This window comes from Salvelinus fontinalis, chromosome 9 (genome assembly GCF_029448725.1).
Source record: "Salvelinus fontinalis isolate EN_2023a chromosome 9, ASM2944872v1, whole genome shotgun sequence".
NCBI classification, from domain to species: Eukaryota; Metazoa; Chordata; class Actinopteri; order Salmoniformes; family Salmonidae; genus Salvelinus; species Salvelinus fontinalis.
Genome location: NC_074673.1, coordinates 45,632,626 through 45,651,308, shown reverse-complemented (window position 1 = coordinate 45,651,308; position 18,683 = coordinate 45,632,626). Strand labels below are relative to the sequence as shown.

Below are 18,683 nucleotides of genomic sequence, written 5' to 3'. Positions count from 1 at the left end.
TGCTCATGTGTCAGAGCAACCTTTCCTAAATTCCCAAAAGAGAGTTGACCATAGACTTGAAAATTTGTCTGGAGGCAGTGTTTTCAGTGCTGCCAGCCTGCCAGGGAGATTGAGTCTCCTCCTGCAGTGGACAGTATATGGACTTGAAATAGACTTGAAAATATACTGTCCACTGCAGGAGGAGACTCAATCTCCCTGGCAGGCTGGCAGCACTGAAAACACCTGCCTCCAGACAAATTTCAGTTTTAGGTTATTCATGCCAATCAAATTAAATAGTGGACTCGTTTAAAATATCCATAAGCCATTTGGTGCCAATACATATGGAGTAAATGTATTTGATAATCACAGTGATATACTGATGTAATCGATTTTCATTTGATCTCATAGCCTGGTGTGCCAAATAAATCTGGGGAGCTTTGATTTGCACTGGTCTGTGCTCAGAGGTAGCATGTCCCCTCTTTCTCTCTCTCTCCCTCTGTCTCTCTTAATATCTTTAAGTGTCTCAGTCTCTCTTAATATCTTTAAGTGTCTCAGTCTCTCTTAATATCGTTCAGTGTCTCAGTCTCTCTTAATATCGTTTAGTGTCTCAGTCTCTCTTAATATCTTTCAGTGTCTCAGTCTCTCTTAATATCTTTCAGTGTCTCAGTCTCTCTTAATATCTTTCAGTGTCTCAGTCTCTCTTAATATCTTTCAGTATCTCAGTCTCTCTTACATTTACATTTAAGTCATTTAGCAGACGCTCTTATCCAGAGCGACTTACAAGTACATACATTCATACTTTTTTTGTACTGGCCCCCCGTGGGAATCGAACCCACAACCCTGGCGTTGCAAGCGCCATGCTCTACCAACTGAGCCACACGGGGCCCGTGTGGAGACTTATAACCTATCTTTCAGTGTCTCAGTCTCTCTTAATATCTTTCAGTGTCTCAGTCTCTCTTAATATCTTTCAGTGTCTCAGTCTCTCTTTGTCTTTCTCTCTCTCTCTCTCTCTCTCTTAATATCTTTCAGTGTCTCAGCCTCTCTTAATATCTTTCAGTGTCTCAGTCTCTCGTAATATCTTTCAGTGTCTCAGTCTCTCGTAATATCTTTCAGTGTCTCAGTCTCTCGTAATATCTTTCAGTGTCTCAGTCTCTCGTAATATCTTTCAGTGTCTCAGTCTCTCTTTGTCTTTCTCTCTCTCTCTCGCTCTCTCTCTCTCTCTCTCTCTCTCTCTCTCTCTCTCGTAATATCTTTCAGTGTCTCAGTCTCTCGTAATATCTTTCAGTGTGTCTCAGTCTCTCGTAATATCTTTCAGTGTGTCTCAGTCTCTCGGAATATCTTTCAGTGTGTCTCAGTCTCTCGTAATATCTTTCAGTGTGTCTCAGTCTCTCGTAATATCTTTCAGTGTGTCTCAGTCTCTCGTAATATCTTTCAGTGTGTCTCAGTCTCTCGTAATATCTTTCAGTGTGTCTCAGTCTCTCGTAATATCTTTCAGTGTGTCTCAGTCTCTCGTAATATCTTTCAGTGTGTCTCAGTCTCTCGTAATATCTTTCAGTGTGTCTCAGTCTCTCGTAATATCTCTCTCCATGGAGAGCTCTCACTTTGCTTTATCAGAAGATGAAGACGGCAATACAGATTAGAATCAGTTGCTTTCTTAAATGCTGCCCTGGCCACTATTTCTTATACAGCACAGTAGCCAACATGTCTTCTCTTTTTTCTTATTACAGTACATGTAATGCAGTGAGTGAGGTGGTGCTTGAACTCTAGTACTTTTGGCTTTGTGTCTGCCTCTGAACCAGGAAATTAGGTTTTTCCCACAGCCTCCCTCTGTGATGCTTGTCTCTGCTCAGGGATCTGTCCTCTCTCTCTCTCTCTCTCTCTCTCTCTCTCTCTCTCTCTCTCTCGCTCTCTCTCTCTCTCTCTCTCTCTCTCTCTCTCTCTCTCTCTCTCTCTCTCTCTCTCTCTCTCTCTCTCTCTCTCTCTCTCTCTCTCTCTCTCTCTCTCTCTCTCTCTCTCTCTCTCTCTCTCTCAATATCTTTCAGTGTCTCAGTCTCTCTTAATATCTTTCAGTGTCTCAGTCTCTCTCTCTCTCTCTCTCTCAGAGCTTTTGACGTTAACCAGCCCATTCATCTCTCTACGTGCAGGCATCTCTTCTGATACAAGCACGATCACTGCAGCTGTGTGTGTATGTGTGACATCCCAGAGAAGATATAGGTAGTCATCTCTGAGATTGTGTAGTTTGACAGAGATGCTGCCCGGTCTATGGTTTCCGCTCATACACTCCTCGTCCCCCCACCCAACTCTCGTCACTCTGACGATTGATCCTGCCCTCCATCTACTAAAACCCCTAACATATTGCTGCTGTCAATCAGGGGATCAAAAGCGATCACAAGGAGGTGAACAGGTATGCCTATATGTGAGGGTTGCTGTTGCCTTTTCCTTACTGAGGACCACACTAACCTCCTACTTGACTTGGAAAGGAAATAAAGTATGAGTTTTTCCACATTTTGTTTCATTACAGCCTTATTCTAAAATGATAACATTTACCCCCTCATTAATCTACACACAATACCCCATAACGACAAAGCAAACATATGTAATATCACATTGACATATGTATTCAGACCCCTTACTCAGTACTTTGTTGAAGCACCTTTGGCAGTGATTACAGCCTTGAGTCTTCTTGGGTATGACGCTACAAGCTCAAGTCCGGGCTCCTGCTGGGCCACTCAAGAACATTCAGAGACTTGTCCCGAAGCCACTCCTGCACTGTCTTGGCAGTGTGCTTAGGGTCATTGTCCGGTTGGAAGGTAAACCTTCGCCCCCAGTCTTAAGTCGTGAGCGCTCTGGAGCAGGTTTTCATCAAGGATCTCTCTGTACTTTGCTCTGTTCAACTGTCCCTCGATCCTGACTAGTCTCCCAGTCCCCAGTCATGGTATGAGAGTACTTTAGGTGGCTTTTGGCAAACTCCAAGCGGGCTGTCATGTGCCTTTTACTGAGGAGTGGCTTCCATCTGGCAACTCTACCATAAAGGCCTAATTGCTGGAGTGCTGGGGAGATAGTTGTCCTTCTGGAAGGTTCTCCCATCTCCATAGAGGAACTCTAGAGTTCTGTCAGAGTGATCATCGGGTTCTTGGTCACCTCCCTGACCAAGGCCCTTCTCCCCCGATTGCTCAGTTTGACCGGGTGGCCATCTCTAGGAAGAGTCTTGGTGGTTACAAACTTCTTCCATTTAAGAATGATGGATGCCACTATGTTCTTGGGGACCTTCAATGCTGCAGACATGTTTTGGTACCCTTCCCCAGATCTGTGCCTCAACATAATCCTGTCTCGGAGCTCTACAGACAATTTCTTCGACCTCATGGCTTGGTTTTTGCTCTGACATGCAATAGACAGGTGTGTGCCTTTCCAAATCACGTCCAATCAATTGAATTAACCACAGGTGGACTCCAATCAAGTTGTAGAAACATCTCAATGCCACATCTTCAATTTAAGCCTACTAGAAAGTGTGTGCCCTCAGGACTGGAGGGAAGATAAAGTCATTCCGCTACCCAAGAATAGTAAAGCCCCCTTTACTGGCTCAAATAGCTGACCAATTAGCCAATTAGCCTTAGTAAACATCTGGGAAATAATTGTGTTTGACCAGATACAATGCTATTTCACAGTAAACAAATTGACAACAGATGTTCAGCACGCTTATAGGGAAGGACAGTCAACAAGCACAGCATTTACACAAATGACTGATGATTGGCTGAGAGATGATTGATTGATGATAAAATTATTGTGGGGCTGTCTTGTTAGACTTCAATGCAGCTTTTGACATTATTGATCATAGTCTGCTGCTGGAAAAATGTATGTGTTAAGGCTTTACACCCCCTGCTATAATGTGGATAAGCATTACTTGTCTAACAGAACACAGAGGGTGTTCGTTAATGGAAGCCTCTCAAACATAATCCAGGTAGAATCAGGAATTCCCCAGGGTAGCTGTTTAGGCCCCTTGCTTTTTTCAATCTTTACTAACGTCATGTCATTGACTTTGAGTAAAGCCAGAGTGTCTATGTATGTGGATGACTCAACACTATACACGTCAGCTACCACAGCAACTGAAATGACTGCAGCACTTGACAAAGAGTGGGTGGCAAGGAATAAGTTAAACTTTACTTAATATCCATCCCGGATCCGGGAGCATCCTCATCAAAAAAGCTGACTAGCATAGCCTAGCCTAACGGGACATGGATATCATATAATATAATTTTCATGAAATCACAAGTCCAATACAGCAAATGAAAGATAAACATCTTGTGAATCCAGCCATCATTTCCGTATTTCGATTAGCTAACCACAATAGCCAAAGACTCAACCGCATATTTTCACCATGTTTCTACCGCATAGGTAGCTATCACAAAACCGACCAAATAGACATATAATTAGTCACTAACCAAGAAACAACTTCATCAGATGACAGTCTTATAACATGTTATACAATAAATGTATGTTTTGTTCGAAAATGTGCATATTTGAGGTATAAATCATAGTTTTACATTGCAGCTACCATCAAAAACATCACCAAAGCAGCCAGAATAATTACAGAGAGCAACGTGAAATACCTAAATACTCATCATAAAACATTTATGAAAAATACATGGTGTACAGCAAATGAAAGATAAACATCTTGTGAATCCAGCCAATATTTCCGATTTTTTAAAGTGTTTTACAGCGAAAACACAATATAGCACTATATTAGCTTACCACAATAGCCACACACACAAACACATTTATTCACCGCATAGATAGCATTCGCAAAAACCAGCAAAAGATATAAAAGTAATCACTAACCTTGAACAACTTCATCAGATGAAAGTCTTATAACATCAGGTTATACAATACACTTATGTTTTGTTCGAAAATGTGCATATTTAGAGCTGCAAACCGTGGTTATACATTGTGAAAATGTAGCAACATTTCCCCAGAATAAGGAGCAATTTTAGACACTAACCTAATCTGACCAAAGAAGTCATCATAAACTTAAGATAAAAATACTTTTTGTATGGCAAAAGAAAGATACACTGGTTCTTAATGCAAGCGCCGTGTTAGATTTTTTAAAATAACTTTACCATAACAAACAGCTTGCGTTATTGCGAGACAGCGCCCGCCAAAACAGCGGAGAATAGAAATAACATTTTCCACAGAAATACGAAATAACATCATAAATTGTTCTTACTTTTGCTGAGCTTCCATCAGAATCTTGTACAAGGAGTCCTATTTCCAGAATGTTGTTTGGTTTTAGAATGTCCTTTTGTCCTGTCGAATTCGTGCCACAATGCTAGCCAATGTTGATGATGTTCCCATTTTCTCTCGACGCAAAGAACGGAAAACTCCAAAAGTCCCAATAAACGTTGAATAATCTGATAAAACTCGGTTGAAAAAACATACTTTACAATGTATTATCACATGTATCAAATAAAATCAGAGCCGGAGATATTAGCCGTGTATACCAAACGCTTATCAGAAGACAATATGGAGGTGCTTCGCGCGCCTAGGTAGAGAAGGGAAATCCCTGACCTGCCACTCCAAAAGCTCTTGTTCGACCTCAGGTCAAGCTAGACACCCCATTCCACCTTCCACTGCCTGTTGACATTTAGTGGAAGGCGTATGAAGTGCATGCATATCGATAAATATAAGCCAGTTGAATAGGCAGGCCCTGGAACAGAGCCTCGTTTTCAGATGTTTCACTTCCTGTGTGGAAGTTTGCTGCAAAATGAGTTCCGTTTTACTCACAGATATAATTCAAACAGTTTTAGAAACGTGAGAGTGTTTTCTATGCAATAGTAATAATAATATGCATATTGTATGATCTAGAATAGAGTACGAGGCAGTTTAATTTGGGCACCATTTTTTCCAAAGTGAAAATAGCGCCGCCATATTGACAAGAAGTTTTAACCCTAAATATTTCTAAAACTAAAAGCATTGTATTTGGGACAAATCATTCACTACACTCTAAACCTCAATTAAATCTTGTAATAAATCATGTGGAAATTGAACAAGTTGAGATGACTAAACTGCTTGGAGTAACCCTAGATTGTAAACTGTCATGGTCAAAGCATATTGATACAACAGTAGATAAGATGGGTAGAAATCTGTCCATAATAAAGCGCTACCCTGCCTTCTTACCAACACTATCAACAAGGCAGGTCCTACAAGCCCTAGTTTTGTCGCACCTTGACTACTGTTCAGTAGGGTGGTCAGGTGCCACAAAAAAAGGATTTAGGACAATTGCAATTGGTTCAGAACAGTCAATCTCTCCTGGCTGAAAGTGGAGGAGAGATTGACTTCATCACTACTTGTATTTATGAGAGATATTGACATGTTGAATGCATCGAGCTGTCTGTTGAACTACTGGCACACAGCTTGGACACCCATGCATACCGCACAATACATGCCACAAGAGGTCTCTTTACAGTCCCCAAGTCCAGAACAGACTATGGGAAGCACACAGTATTACATAGAGCCATGACTACATGGATCTCTATTCCACATGAAGTACAGTGCCTTGCAAAAGTATTCATCCCCCTTGGCATTTTTCCTATTTTGTTGCATTATAACCTGTAATTTAAATAGATTTTTATTCATGTAATGGACATACACAAAATAGTCCAAATTGGTGAAGTGAAATTTAAAAAATTACTTGTTTAAAAAAATTCATAAAAATAAAAACTGAGAAGTGGTGCGTGTATATTTATTCACCCCCTTTGCTATGAAACCCTAAATAAGATCTGGTGCAACCAATTACCTTCAGATGTTGCATAATTAGTTAAATAAAGTCCACCTGTGTGCAATCTAAGTGTCACATGATCTCAATATAAATACACCTGTTCTGAAAGGCCCTAGAGTCTGCAACACCACTAAGCAAGGGGCACCACCAAGCAAGCGACACCACAAAGACCAAAGAGCTCGCCAAACAGGTCAGGGACAAAGTTGTGGAGAAGTACAAGTCAGGGTTGGGTTAGAAAAAAATATCAGAAACTTCCCACGGAGCACCATTACATTCATTATTAAAAAATGGAGAGAATATGGCACCACAACAAACCTGCCAAGAGAGGGCCTCCCACCAAAACTCACGGACCAGGCAAGAACGGCATTAATCAGAGAAGCAACAAAGAGACCAAAGATAACCCCGAAGGAGCTGCAAAGCTCCACAGCGGAGATTGGAGTATCTGTCCATAGGACCACTTTGAGCCGTACACTCCACAGAGTGGCCAGAAAAAAAACATCGCTTAAAAAAAAAAAAAAAAAAAACATTTTTGGTGTTCGCCAAAAGGCATGTGGGAGACTCCCCAAACATATGGAAGAAGGTACTCTGGTCAGATGAGACTAAAATTGTCAAGGAAAACGCTGTCTGGTAGAAAACCCAACACCTCCCATCACCCCGAGAACACAATCCCCACAGTGAAGCATGGTGGTGGCAGCATCATGCTGTGGGATGTTTTTCATCTACAGGGACTGGGAAACTGGTCAGAATTGAAGGAATGATGGATGGTGCTAAATACAGGGAAATTCTTGAGGGAAACCTGTTTCAATCTTCCAGAGATTTGAGACTGGGAGGTTCACCTTCCAGCAGGACAATAACCCTAAGCATACTGCTAAAGCAACACTCGAGTGGTTTAAGGGGAAACATTTACATGTCTTGGAATGGCCTAGTCAAAGCCCAGACCTCAATCCAATTGAGAATCTGTGGTATGACTTAAAGATTGCTGTACACCAGCAGAACCCATCCAACTTGATTGAGCTGAAGCAGTTTTCTCTTGAAGAATGGGCAAAAATCCCAGTGGCTAGATGTGCCAAGCTTATAGAGACATACCCCAAGAGACTTGCAGCTGTAATTGCTGCAAAGGTGGCTCTACAAAATATTGACTTTGGGAGGCTGAATAGTTATGCGCGCTCAAGTTTTCAGTTTTTTTGTCTTATTTCTTGTTTGTTTCACAAGAAAAAATATTTTGCATCTTCAAAGTGGTAGGCATGTTGTGTAAATCAAATGATACAAACCCCCCAAAAATCTATTTTAATTCCAGGTTGTAAGGCAACAAAATAGGGAAAATGCCAAGGAGGGCGAATACTTTCCCAAGCCACTGTAAGTGATGCAAGTAGTAAAATTAGAATTAAAAACAGAAAACACCTTATGGAACAGCAGGGACTGTGAAGCAACACAAACATAATCACAGATATACACGTATACACACACAATAACATACACACTATACACACACATACACATGGATTTTGAACTGTGGATATGTGGTGGAGTAGGGGCCTGAGGGCACACAGTGTGTTGTAAAATCTGTGAATGTATTGTAATGTTTTTAAAAATGTTATAAACTGCCTTAAACTTCTTATGACTTGGGGACAGTATTTCGACGTCTGGATGAGAAGCGTGCCCAAAGTAAACTACCTGTTACTCAGGCCCAGAAGCTGGGATATGCATATAATTAGTAGATTTGGATAGAAAACACTCTAAAGTTTCCAAAACGGTTACTATAATGTCTGTGAGTATAACAGAACTGATATGGTATGCAAAAACCTGAGGAAAATCCATCTAGGAAGTGGGATTTTTTTGATGTGGGTATTTTCAATTGAATGCCTATAGAGCATCTAATGGGTTAGGACCCAGATTGCAGTTCATATGGCTTCCACTAGATGTCAACAGTCTCTTGACATTGTTTCAGGCTTGTTTTCTGAAAAATTAAGAAGAATGAGACCTTTCTGTCAGTGGACTGTAGAATCATGCACTGCTGGTTTGCGCGCGTGACCTAGTGTGCGCACTTCGTTGTTTTTCCTTTCTATTGAATAAGCTATTGTCCGGTTGAAATATTATTTAGACAATTGGCAACCTGAGGATTAATTATAAACATTGTTTGACATGTTTCGACAAACTTTACCCGGTACTTTTAGGATGTATTCGTCTGCATGTTTTGACCGCCTTTGAGCCAGTGGATTACTGAACAAAATGCGCCAACAAAACAGAGTTTTGGGGATATTAAGATGGACTTTATCGAACAAAATGAAAATGTATTGTGTAGCTGGAACTCTTGTGACTGCAACCAGATGAAGAACTTCAAAGGTAACTGATTAATTATATCGCTATTTCTGACTTTTGTAATTCCTTGCTTGGTTGTAAAATGTTTGTATGCTTTTGTAAGCGGGGCGCTGTCCTCAGATAATCACATGGTATGCTTTCGCCGTAAAGCCTTTTGAAATCTGACAAAGCGGCTGGATTAACAAGAAGTTAATCTTTAAACCGATGTATAACACTTGTATTTTTTATGAATGTTTATTATGACTATTTCTGTATTTTGAATTTGGCGCTCTGCAATTTCACCGGATGTTGTCGAGGTGGGTCGCTAGCGGAACGCCTGCGCCAGAAAGGTTAATTTTGCTGGACCCCAGGAAGAGTAGCTGCTGCCTTGCCAGCAGCTAATGGGGATCCATAATAAATACAAATGATGATCAATGGAAACAGGATGCACCTGAGCTCAATCTCGAGTCTGAATAATTATGTAAATAAGGTATTTATAAATATATTTTTTCATACATTTTCATAAAATTCTAAAAACCTGTTTTTGTCTTGTCATTATGGGGTTATTGTGTGTAGATTGATGAGGGAAATGTTGTGTTGAATCCATTTTAGAATAAGGCTTTGATGTAACAAAATGTGGGAAAAGGGAAGGGGTCTGAATACTTTCCGAATGCACTGTATCTGCCGTTCTACATTAACTGTTTATAAATTTAAAAAAACATACTTGTACTACATTATACACAATTGTGTATGAGTCATACAGTACTTTATGGAAGTGAAAAAGAACTGAAGGTATACAGTTGGCTTTACTGAGAACTGAATATGATTACCTACTGTACTCTAGATGTAATTTCTGGCAACAAAGAAAAGTCCATGAAGGAGAGAGAGAAAGTGTTACTTTGAGAGTACTGTACCTTTGTAAGCTTTAAATCTGCAGCAGAGCAGATAACTACCAATAAATATTTTTTTCACACACTGTTGATATGCTCAGCAAAGGAGAATTCATCAGGGAAAGCATTTCATACTACACTGCAAAGTGAGTTTAGGAGGAAGCCAGTTTTTTACTACTCTATACTAAGATATTCAAAGACAATCCTATAAGATGATGCCTGGGACTCAGTGAAAGGGTAATGATTGTTTGACAAAATTACCCAAGCTCTTATTGGATCCACTGTAAATCAGATGTTGGTCGTTTGTAAAAGGACATATAGACTGAGTGTAAAAAACATTAGGAGCACCTTTCCTAATATTGAGTTACACTCCCTTGGCCCTCAGAACAGACTCAATTCGTCAGGGCATGGTGTCAAAAGCGTTCCACAGGGATGCTGGCTCATGTTGACTCCAATGCTTCCCCACAGTTGTGTCAAGTTAGCTGGATGTCCTTTGGGTGGTGAACCATTCATTGTACACACGTGAAACTGTTGAGCATGACAGCCCCGGCTGCGTTGCAGTTCTTGACACACATCGATGCGCCTGGCACCTACTACTATACCCCGTTCAAAGGCACTTAAATATTTTGTCTTGCCGATTCACCCTTTGAATGGTACACGTACACAATCCATGTCTCAATGGTCTCAAGCCTTAAAAATCCTTCTTTAACCTGTCTCCTTCCCTTCATCTACACTGATTGAATTGGATTGAACAAGTAACATCAATAAGCGATCTTAGCTTTCAGCTGGATTCACCTGATCAGTCTGTCATGGAAAGAGCATTAATGTTTTGTACACTAAGTGTATAGTCACTCTAATCCTATGCCAGTGTAGGATGAAGTAAGGATACTTCTTAACTTGCCTTTAATTGTGGTGGCTGTGTGAGGGGCAATAAAGGAAAAGAAAGGGATGAGATAGAGACAGAAGAGAGAGGGGAGAAGGGACTGAACGGATCGCTTATCAGCAATGCCTGAGCTGGCTGGCAATGCCTGAGCTGGCTGGCCTCGTTTTTCATTCTGTCATCCCCTCTCCCTCTCAGCCCTTTTCCCTCCATGGCTGTGGTGTTTCCCCCTTGCTTCACAGTGCTCCACCGTCGGCCTGAGCTGTGTTTTTTCTCCGGACCAGTGGGGCGGGTGGCCAGGCGTCCAGTCAGCTATGCAGGGAGACTGTGTTCACCCATCTGTGAAATCACCACCAGCGGCGGACAACCAGGGGGAATGTCAGGTCATGTGGATACAGTATGGGTCAATAGATAGTTTCACTACAGAAACCCTGCTGCCCCACTACCCGCAGCCCTCAGGGAAGCACTGCATCATCATATGATCTGCTAGCTGAGCCTGATATGCTGGGTAAGAGGAGAGGCAGCTCCTATATACTGCACTGATTGGGGAACAAAACAATAAGAAATGGGGGTGTTTTAGGTTCAGGGTGTAAGAATTGGAGGCCAATAGCTTTTCTACACACACACCTCATTCATGGAAATACCCATAGAAACATGGTCCCTTATTTCAATACTTCTAGGGATACCATTATATGAGCCGTGTCATATTCTCTATCTGTGAAATTGCTGAGTTTTCAGTGTACAGAAATAAGAGTGTCACCTTCTGTAATCCACAGGACAAACCCTGTCAATGAGTCTTGCTACTGTAGCTGTGAATAAGCAAGGACACCTAAAAGGCCATTTAAACGGTGAAATGGGGTAATGAGAAAATAATAGCCCCAAGGTCCCCCAACGTGGACAGGTTAAATTGTGTACCCTTGGTACAAGGTGGTTGCTTTTTTTATTGATTTTATTTGTAAGTTAAGAAAAAATACATACAGTGGGCTCTGAAATGATTGACCCACTTTATAATGATGAGTAAAAATTACTGTTTGAAATAAATATTTCAAATACTGAGCTGTATTGTCTGCCAAAAAAGGGGGGGTTTTAATATGTTATACTAATACAATTGCTCAGAGAAATTGGGAAATTATATTATTTTAAGCTAAAACAATTGCTCAAAGAAAGAGATTTTGTGGAACAAGTAATACATTTTTTCTCAAAATGGTAGGGGTCAAAATTATTTTTGAGTTGGAGAACACATTCCCATTTCGACGCCAAACTTACCACTGGTGTGCGTGGCCAAAGAGCTCTAATTTCTTGTAATCTGACCAAAGCACCGGTTCCAATCCAAGTACCAATGTCATTTACCAAACTCCAGGTGTTTACATTTGTTGGAGGACATAAAAATAGAGCTCTTTGGCCACGCACACCATTGGTGGGTTTGGCGTCAAAATGAGAATGCATGAGCAGAAATACCCCCACACCTACTGTCAAATCTGGTGGTGGATCTTTGATGTTATGGGGATATTTTGCATCCCCTGGTCATTAGGTCCTTGTTGACGTCATGGGCATCATGGCTGAAACTTGGCCGCAAGTGGACCTTCCAGCAAGACAATAACCCAAAGCACATATCAAAATCCACAAAGAAATGGTTAATTGGCCACAAAATCAACATTTTGCAATGGCCATCTCAGTCTCGAGACTTGAAACCCATTGAAAACCTGTGGTTTGAATTGAAGAGGGCAGTTCATAAGCACAGACTAACATGCTGACCACACCGTTTGCATCGTGTGCATGTTATTCAATCATTGCACCCACACTGCTCGCACGCGCCAACAAGTGTCTGTGCTGCCAGACGCTAAAATAGAAGATGCTTCTATTTGTGGTGCAGAACGCGCTGCAAGTCCTGCCTCTCCCATCTCCTCATTGGTTTATAGAAGCAGATACACATGTGCCATCTCCTCATTGGTTATACCCACGTTGGTTCACTTCCCGCTGTTCGCTGCAATACAGTATTTTCATATGACATATTTGACACACTTTGACATGCATGACTACATTGTGAATGTTTATTTATACAGTAGTTATTATTCAATATGTCCTTATCTGGGATTTGAACTCGAAACGTGGTTCACGGCATTCCGATATTCCTGCTAAACCAGCATACCTGTTACAGGAAGTTAACGGATAACCTGCCCGCTCGACCCCATCCGCTCCTTTCTGGAAATCTCCTCCCATTCCTCACTTCCCACATCAACTCATTCCTGAGTAGGGCTGTGGTGGTCATGACATTTTGTCAGCCGGTTATTGTCATGCAAGAAACTGCCGGTCTCACGGTAATTTAGGTTTAATTAACATAAACACACTTGTTCATTTAGCAGACAAGATATGCTTATTGTCACGTTCTGACCATAGTTCTTGTGTGTTTTACATGTTTGAGTGTTGGTCAGGACGTGAGCTGGGTGGGCATTCTATGTTGTGTGTCTAGTTTGTCTGTTTCTATGTTTGGCCTATATGGTTCTCAATCAGAGGCAGGTGTTTTGTGTTGTCTCTGATTGGGAATCATATTTAGGTGGCTTGTTTTGTGTTGTGGTTGTCTTCTGTCTTTGTGTTCTGCACCAGATAGGACTGTCTCGGTTTTCACGTTTGTTATTTTGTATTTTGTATAGTGTTCACGTTATCGTCTCTTTGTTTATTAAACATGTTGAACACTATCCGCGCTGCATTTTGGTCCTCTCCTTCACCAACGGAAGAAAACCGTTACACTTATAAGTCCTGTGACATTTTGTTTTATATGATTTTATAATAAGAAGAATATGGAAAGGATATTTTTCCCATTATAGAGCGACTGCATATATGAAGTGGCTATGTTGAGCTAAAACTGATAATTTGAAACAGGTCCTATATGCTAGATTTAGACTTATTTAGCAACTCTAGTTTTGTTACGCGGAGTGGAACAGGGGAACCCAAGAGCAGACACAGATGAGGAAACTGGGATGAAGTAACCAAGGGATTTATTGAAACACAGGGGGGAAGCAGGAGTGCAGGCCAAGGGAAGCTCGGGTGGGTTGCAGGGAACCAGGTGCGGAAGCTGAGGCTGTAGCGAGAGGGGTTGGGACAGGGTAAGCTGAGTATTTGTAGAGGTCTTGATTATAGAACAGGTTGCAGCTGGTGGGGATCTGCTCTGACTCCAGCACATCTGTCTCCGCCCACACAATCACACACAGAGAGAGAGAGAGAGGGAGAGGGATATTTTTTTTTTTTTTTTTTATTTAACCTTTATTTAACCAGGTAGGCTAGTTGAGAACAAGTTCTCATTTGCAACTGCAACCTGGCCAAGATAAAGCATAGCAGTGTGAACAGACAACAACAGAGAGTTACACATGGAGTAAACAATAAACAAGTCAATAACATAGTAGAAAAAAAGAAAGAAAAAAAAGAGAATCTATATACAATGTGTGCTGAAGGCATGAGGAGGTAGGCAATAAATAGGCCATAGGAGCGAATAATTACAATTTAGCAGATTAACACTGGAGTGATAAATCATCAGATGATCATGTGCAAGTAGAGATACTGGTGTGCAAAAGAGCAGAAAAGTAAATAAATAAAAACAGTATGGGGATGAGGTAGGTAAATTGGGTGGCTATATACCGATGGACTATGTACAGCTGCAGCGATCGGTTAGCTGCTCAGATAGCAGATGTTTAAAGTTGTTGAGGGAGATAAAAGTCTCCAACTTCAGAGATTTTTGCAATTCGTTCCAGTCGCAGGCAGCAGAGAACTGGAAGGAAAGGCGGCCAAATGAGGTTTTGGCTTTAGGGATGATCAGTGAGATACACCTGCTGGAGCGCGTGCTACGGGTGAGTGTTGCCATCGTGACCAGTGAACTGAGATAAGGCGGCTCTTCACCTAGCATAGCCTTGTAGATGACCTGAGGCCAGTGGGTCTGACGACGAACATGTAGCGAGGGCCAGCCGACTAGAGCATACAGGTCGCAGTGGTGGGTGGTATAAGGTGCTTTAGTAACAAAACGGATGGCACTGTGATAAACTGCATCCAGTTTGCTGAGTAGAGTATTGGAAGCTATTTTGTAGATGACATCGCCGAAGTCGAGGATTGGTAGGATAGTCAGTTTTACTAGGGTAAGTTTAGCTGCGTGAGTGAAGGAGGCTTTGTTGCAAAATAGAAAGCCAACTCTAGATTTGATTTTGGATTGGAGATGTTTGATATGAGTCTGGAAGGAGAGTTTGCAGTCTAGCCAGACACCTAGGTACTTATAGATGTCCACATATTCTAGGTCGGAACCATCCAGGGTGGTGATGCTAGTCGGGCGTGCGGGTGCAGGCAGCGAACGGTTGAAAAGCATGCATTTGGTTTTACTAGCGTTTAAGAGCAGTTGGAGGCCACGGAAGGAGTGTTGTATGGCATTGAAGCTCGTTTGGAGGTTAGATAGCATAGTGTCCAAGGAAGGGCCAGAAGTATACAGAATGGTGTCGTCTGCGTAGAGGTGGATCAGGGAATCTCCCGCAGCAAGAGCAAAAGAGAGAAAAGAGTCGGCCCGAGAATTGAACCCTGTGGTACCCCCATAGAGACTGCCAGAGGACCGGACAACATGCCCTCCGATTTGACACACTGAACTCTGTTTGCAAAGTAGTTGGTGAACCAGGCAAGGCAGTCATTAGAAAAACCGAGGCTACTGAGTCTGCCGATAAGAATATGGTGATTGACAGAGTCGAAAGCCTTGGCCAGGTCGATGAAGACGGCTGCACAGTACTGTCTATCGATGGCGGTTATGATATTGTTTAGTACCTTGAGCGTGCCTGAGGTGCACCCGTGACCGGCTCAGAAACCGGATTGCACAGCGGAGAAGGTACGGTGGGATACGAGATGGTCAGTGATCTGTTTGTTGACTTGGCTTTCGAAGACTTTAGATAGGCAGGGCAGGATGGATATAGGTCTGTAACAGTTTGGGTCCAGGGTGTCTCCCCCTTTGAAGAGGGGGATGACCGCGGCAGCTTTCCAATCCTTGGGGATCTCAGATGATACGAAGGAGAGGTTGAACAGGCTGGTAATAGGGGGTGCGACAATGGCGGCGGACAGTTTCAGAAACAGAGGGTCCAGATTGTCAAGCCCAGCTGATTTGTATGGGTCCAGGTTTTGCAGCTCTTTCAGAACATCTGCTATCTGGATTTGGGTAAAGGAGAAGCTGGGGAGGCTTGGGCGAGTAGCAGCGGGGGGGCGGAGCTGTTGGCCAAGGTTGGAGTAGCCAGGAGGAAGGCATGGCCAGCCGTTGAGAAATGCTTGTTGAAGTTTTCGATTATCACGGATTTATCGGTGGTGTTACCTAGCCTCAGTGCAGTGGGCAGCTGGGAGGAGGTGCTCTTGTTCTCCATGGACTTTACAGTGTCCCAGAACTTTTTGGAGTTAGAGCTGCAGGATGCAAATTTCTGCTTGAAAAAGCTGGCCTTTGCTTTCCTGACTGACTGCGTGTATTGGTTCCTGACTTCCCTGAACAGTTGCATATCGCGGGGACTATTCGATGCTATTGCAGTTCGCCACAGGATGTTTTTGTGCTGGTCGAGGGCAGTCAGGTCTGGAGTGAACCAAGGGCTATAAAGTCCTGGGGGTGTGGCGGCAGGTCAAGGAGACACAGGATGAGCAGTAGAGGGTGTGGCAGGTGCAGATGTAACAAGTTGTTAATGATACAAACCTTAGAATGTCTTAGAAATCTAAACATATATGGGCTGCATGGTTGAACTATAGGCTATTGACGATTTGAGAAGGTAGCAAAAAGAGCTTGCACTCTGTTCCTTGCCTCAGGCTTCACAGCTGTTCTCTCATAAAGTGATCATATTTTCACCCATCAGACTATTCTCAATTTAATCTCATCTTTAAATCGAAATTAGTTTTGATTTCAAATGGACCATTATAACCAGTTTTAGTGAATGTAGCACCGTGTACAGTATTGTTTAAAAATGGATAGTTTTGAAAATAATCTTGATGTTTAATGCTGGTAACCCATTGTATAAAAGTAATAACACACTCAAGGCCATGTGTTATGACATTTTTTATCATGGCTGTGGTGAGCTTCGCCTCGTGGCTATGACCACATTACAGCCATGATAAAAAAAAAATGTCATAACACATGGCCTCTCATGTATTATTGCTTAATTATCAAGTGGATAGGAATAGGGGCAGGGGGGGAAATACGTCATCCGTATGCACTCGAATAGCAATGGAGCCTTGCGCTTTCCAACCGGTCCGTTTTGTAGGCTACTTGGGTTTTATAGCGGAGTATGTGCTTAATATGAGCAGCTGAGAAGTAAATACAACAACACTTACTTCACTCCATGCATCAACCACTGTTTGAGGAGCATGCTCTCACTGTCTGACAGGTGATGTTCCTGTTTGAGGAGCATGCTCTCACTGTCTGACAGGTGATGTTCCTGTTAGAGGAGCATGCTCTCACTGTCTGACAGGTGATGTTCCCGTTAGAGGAGCATGCTCTCACTGTCTGACAGGTGATGTTCCTGTTAGAGGAGCATGCTCTCACTGTCTGACAGGTGATGTTCCTGTTTGAGGAGCATGCTCTCACTGTCTGACAGGTGATGTTCCTGTTAGAGGAGCATGCTCTCACTGTCTGACAGGTGATGTTCCTGTTTGAGGAGCATGCTCTCACTGTCTGACAGGTGATGTTCCTGTTAGAGGAGCATGCTCTCACTGTCTGACAGGTGATGTTCCCGTTAGAGGAGCATGCTCTCACTGTCTGACAGGTGATGTTCCTGTTTGAGGAGCATGCTCTCACTGTCTGACAGGTGATGTTCCTGTTTGAGGAGCATGCTCTCACTGTCTGACAGGTGATGTTTCTGTTTGAGGAGCATGCTCTCACTGTCTGACAGGTGATGTTCCTGTTAGAGGAGCATGCTCTCACTGTCTGACAGGTGATGTTCCTGTTTGAGGAGCATGCTCTCACTGTCTGACAGGTGATGTTCCTGTTAGAGGAGCATGCTCTCACTGTCTGACAGGTGATGTTCCTGTTTGAGGAGCATGCTCTCACTGTCTGACAGGTGATGTTCCTGTTAGAGGAGCATGCTCTCACTGTCTGACAGGTGATGTTCCCGTTAGAGGAGCATGCTCTCACTGTCTGACAGGTGATGTTCCTGTTTGAGGAGCATGCTCTCACTATCTGACAGGTGATGTTCCTGTTTGAGGAGCATGCTCTCACTGTCTGACAGGTGATGTTCCTGTTTGAGGAGCATGCTCTCACTGTCTGACAGGAGATGTTCCTGTTAGAGGAGCATGCTCTCACTGTCTGACAGGTGATGTTCCTGTTTGAGGAGCATGTTCTCACTGTCTGACAGGTGATGTTCCTGTTAGAGGAGCATGCTCTCACTGTCTGACAGGTGATGTTCCCGTTAGAGGAGCATGCTCTCACTGTCTGACAGGTGATGTTCCTGTTTGAGGAGTATGTTCTCACTGTCTGACAGGTGATGTTCCTGTTTGAGGAGCATGTTCTCACTGTCTGACAGGTGATGTTCCTGTTAGAGGAGCATGCTCTCACTGTCTGACAGGTGATGTTCCTGTTAGAGGAGCATGCTCTCACTGTCTGACAGGTGATGTTCCCGTTAGAGGAGCATGCTCTCACTGTCTGACAAGTGATGTTCCTGTTAGAGGAGCATGCTCTCACTATCTGACAGGTGATGTTCCTGTTAGAGGAGCATGCTCTCACTGTCTGACAGGTGATGTTCCTGTTTGAGGAGCATGCTCTCACTGTCTGACAGGTGATGTTCCTGTTTGAGGAGCATGTTCTCACTATCTGACAGGTGATGTTCCTGTTAGAGGAGCATGCTCTCACTGTCTGACAGGTGATGTTCCTGTTTGA

At 42.7% G+C, this 18,683-nt stretch overlaps 1 protein-coding gene and 1 non-coding gene across 3 annotated transcripts in view; both read right to left on the bottom strand.

Moving 5' to 3' along the window:
• Nucleotides 1-18,683, bottom strand: part of LOC129862694 (RNA-binding Raly-like protein) — a 63,517-nt gene that overhangs the window by 10,313 nt on the left and 34,521 nt on the right. The window lies entirely within an intron of this gene.
• trnaa-ugc (transfer RNA alanine (anticodon UGC)) lies at nucleotides 790-865 on the bottom strand. Its single transcript has one exon. It is a non-coding gene; the product is annotated as a tRNA-Ala (tRNA).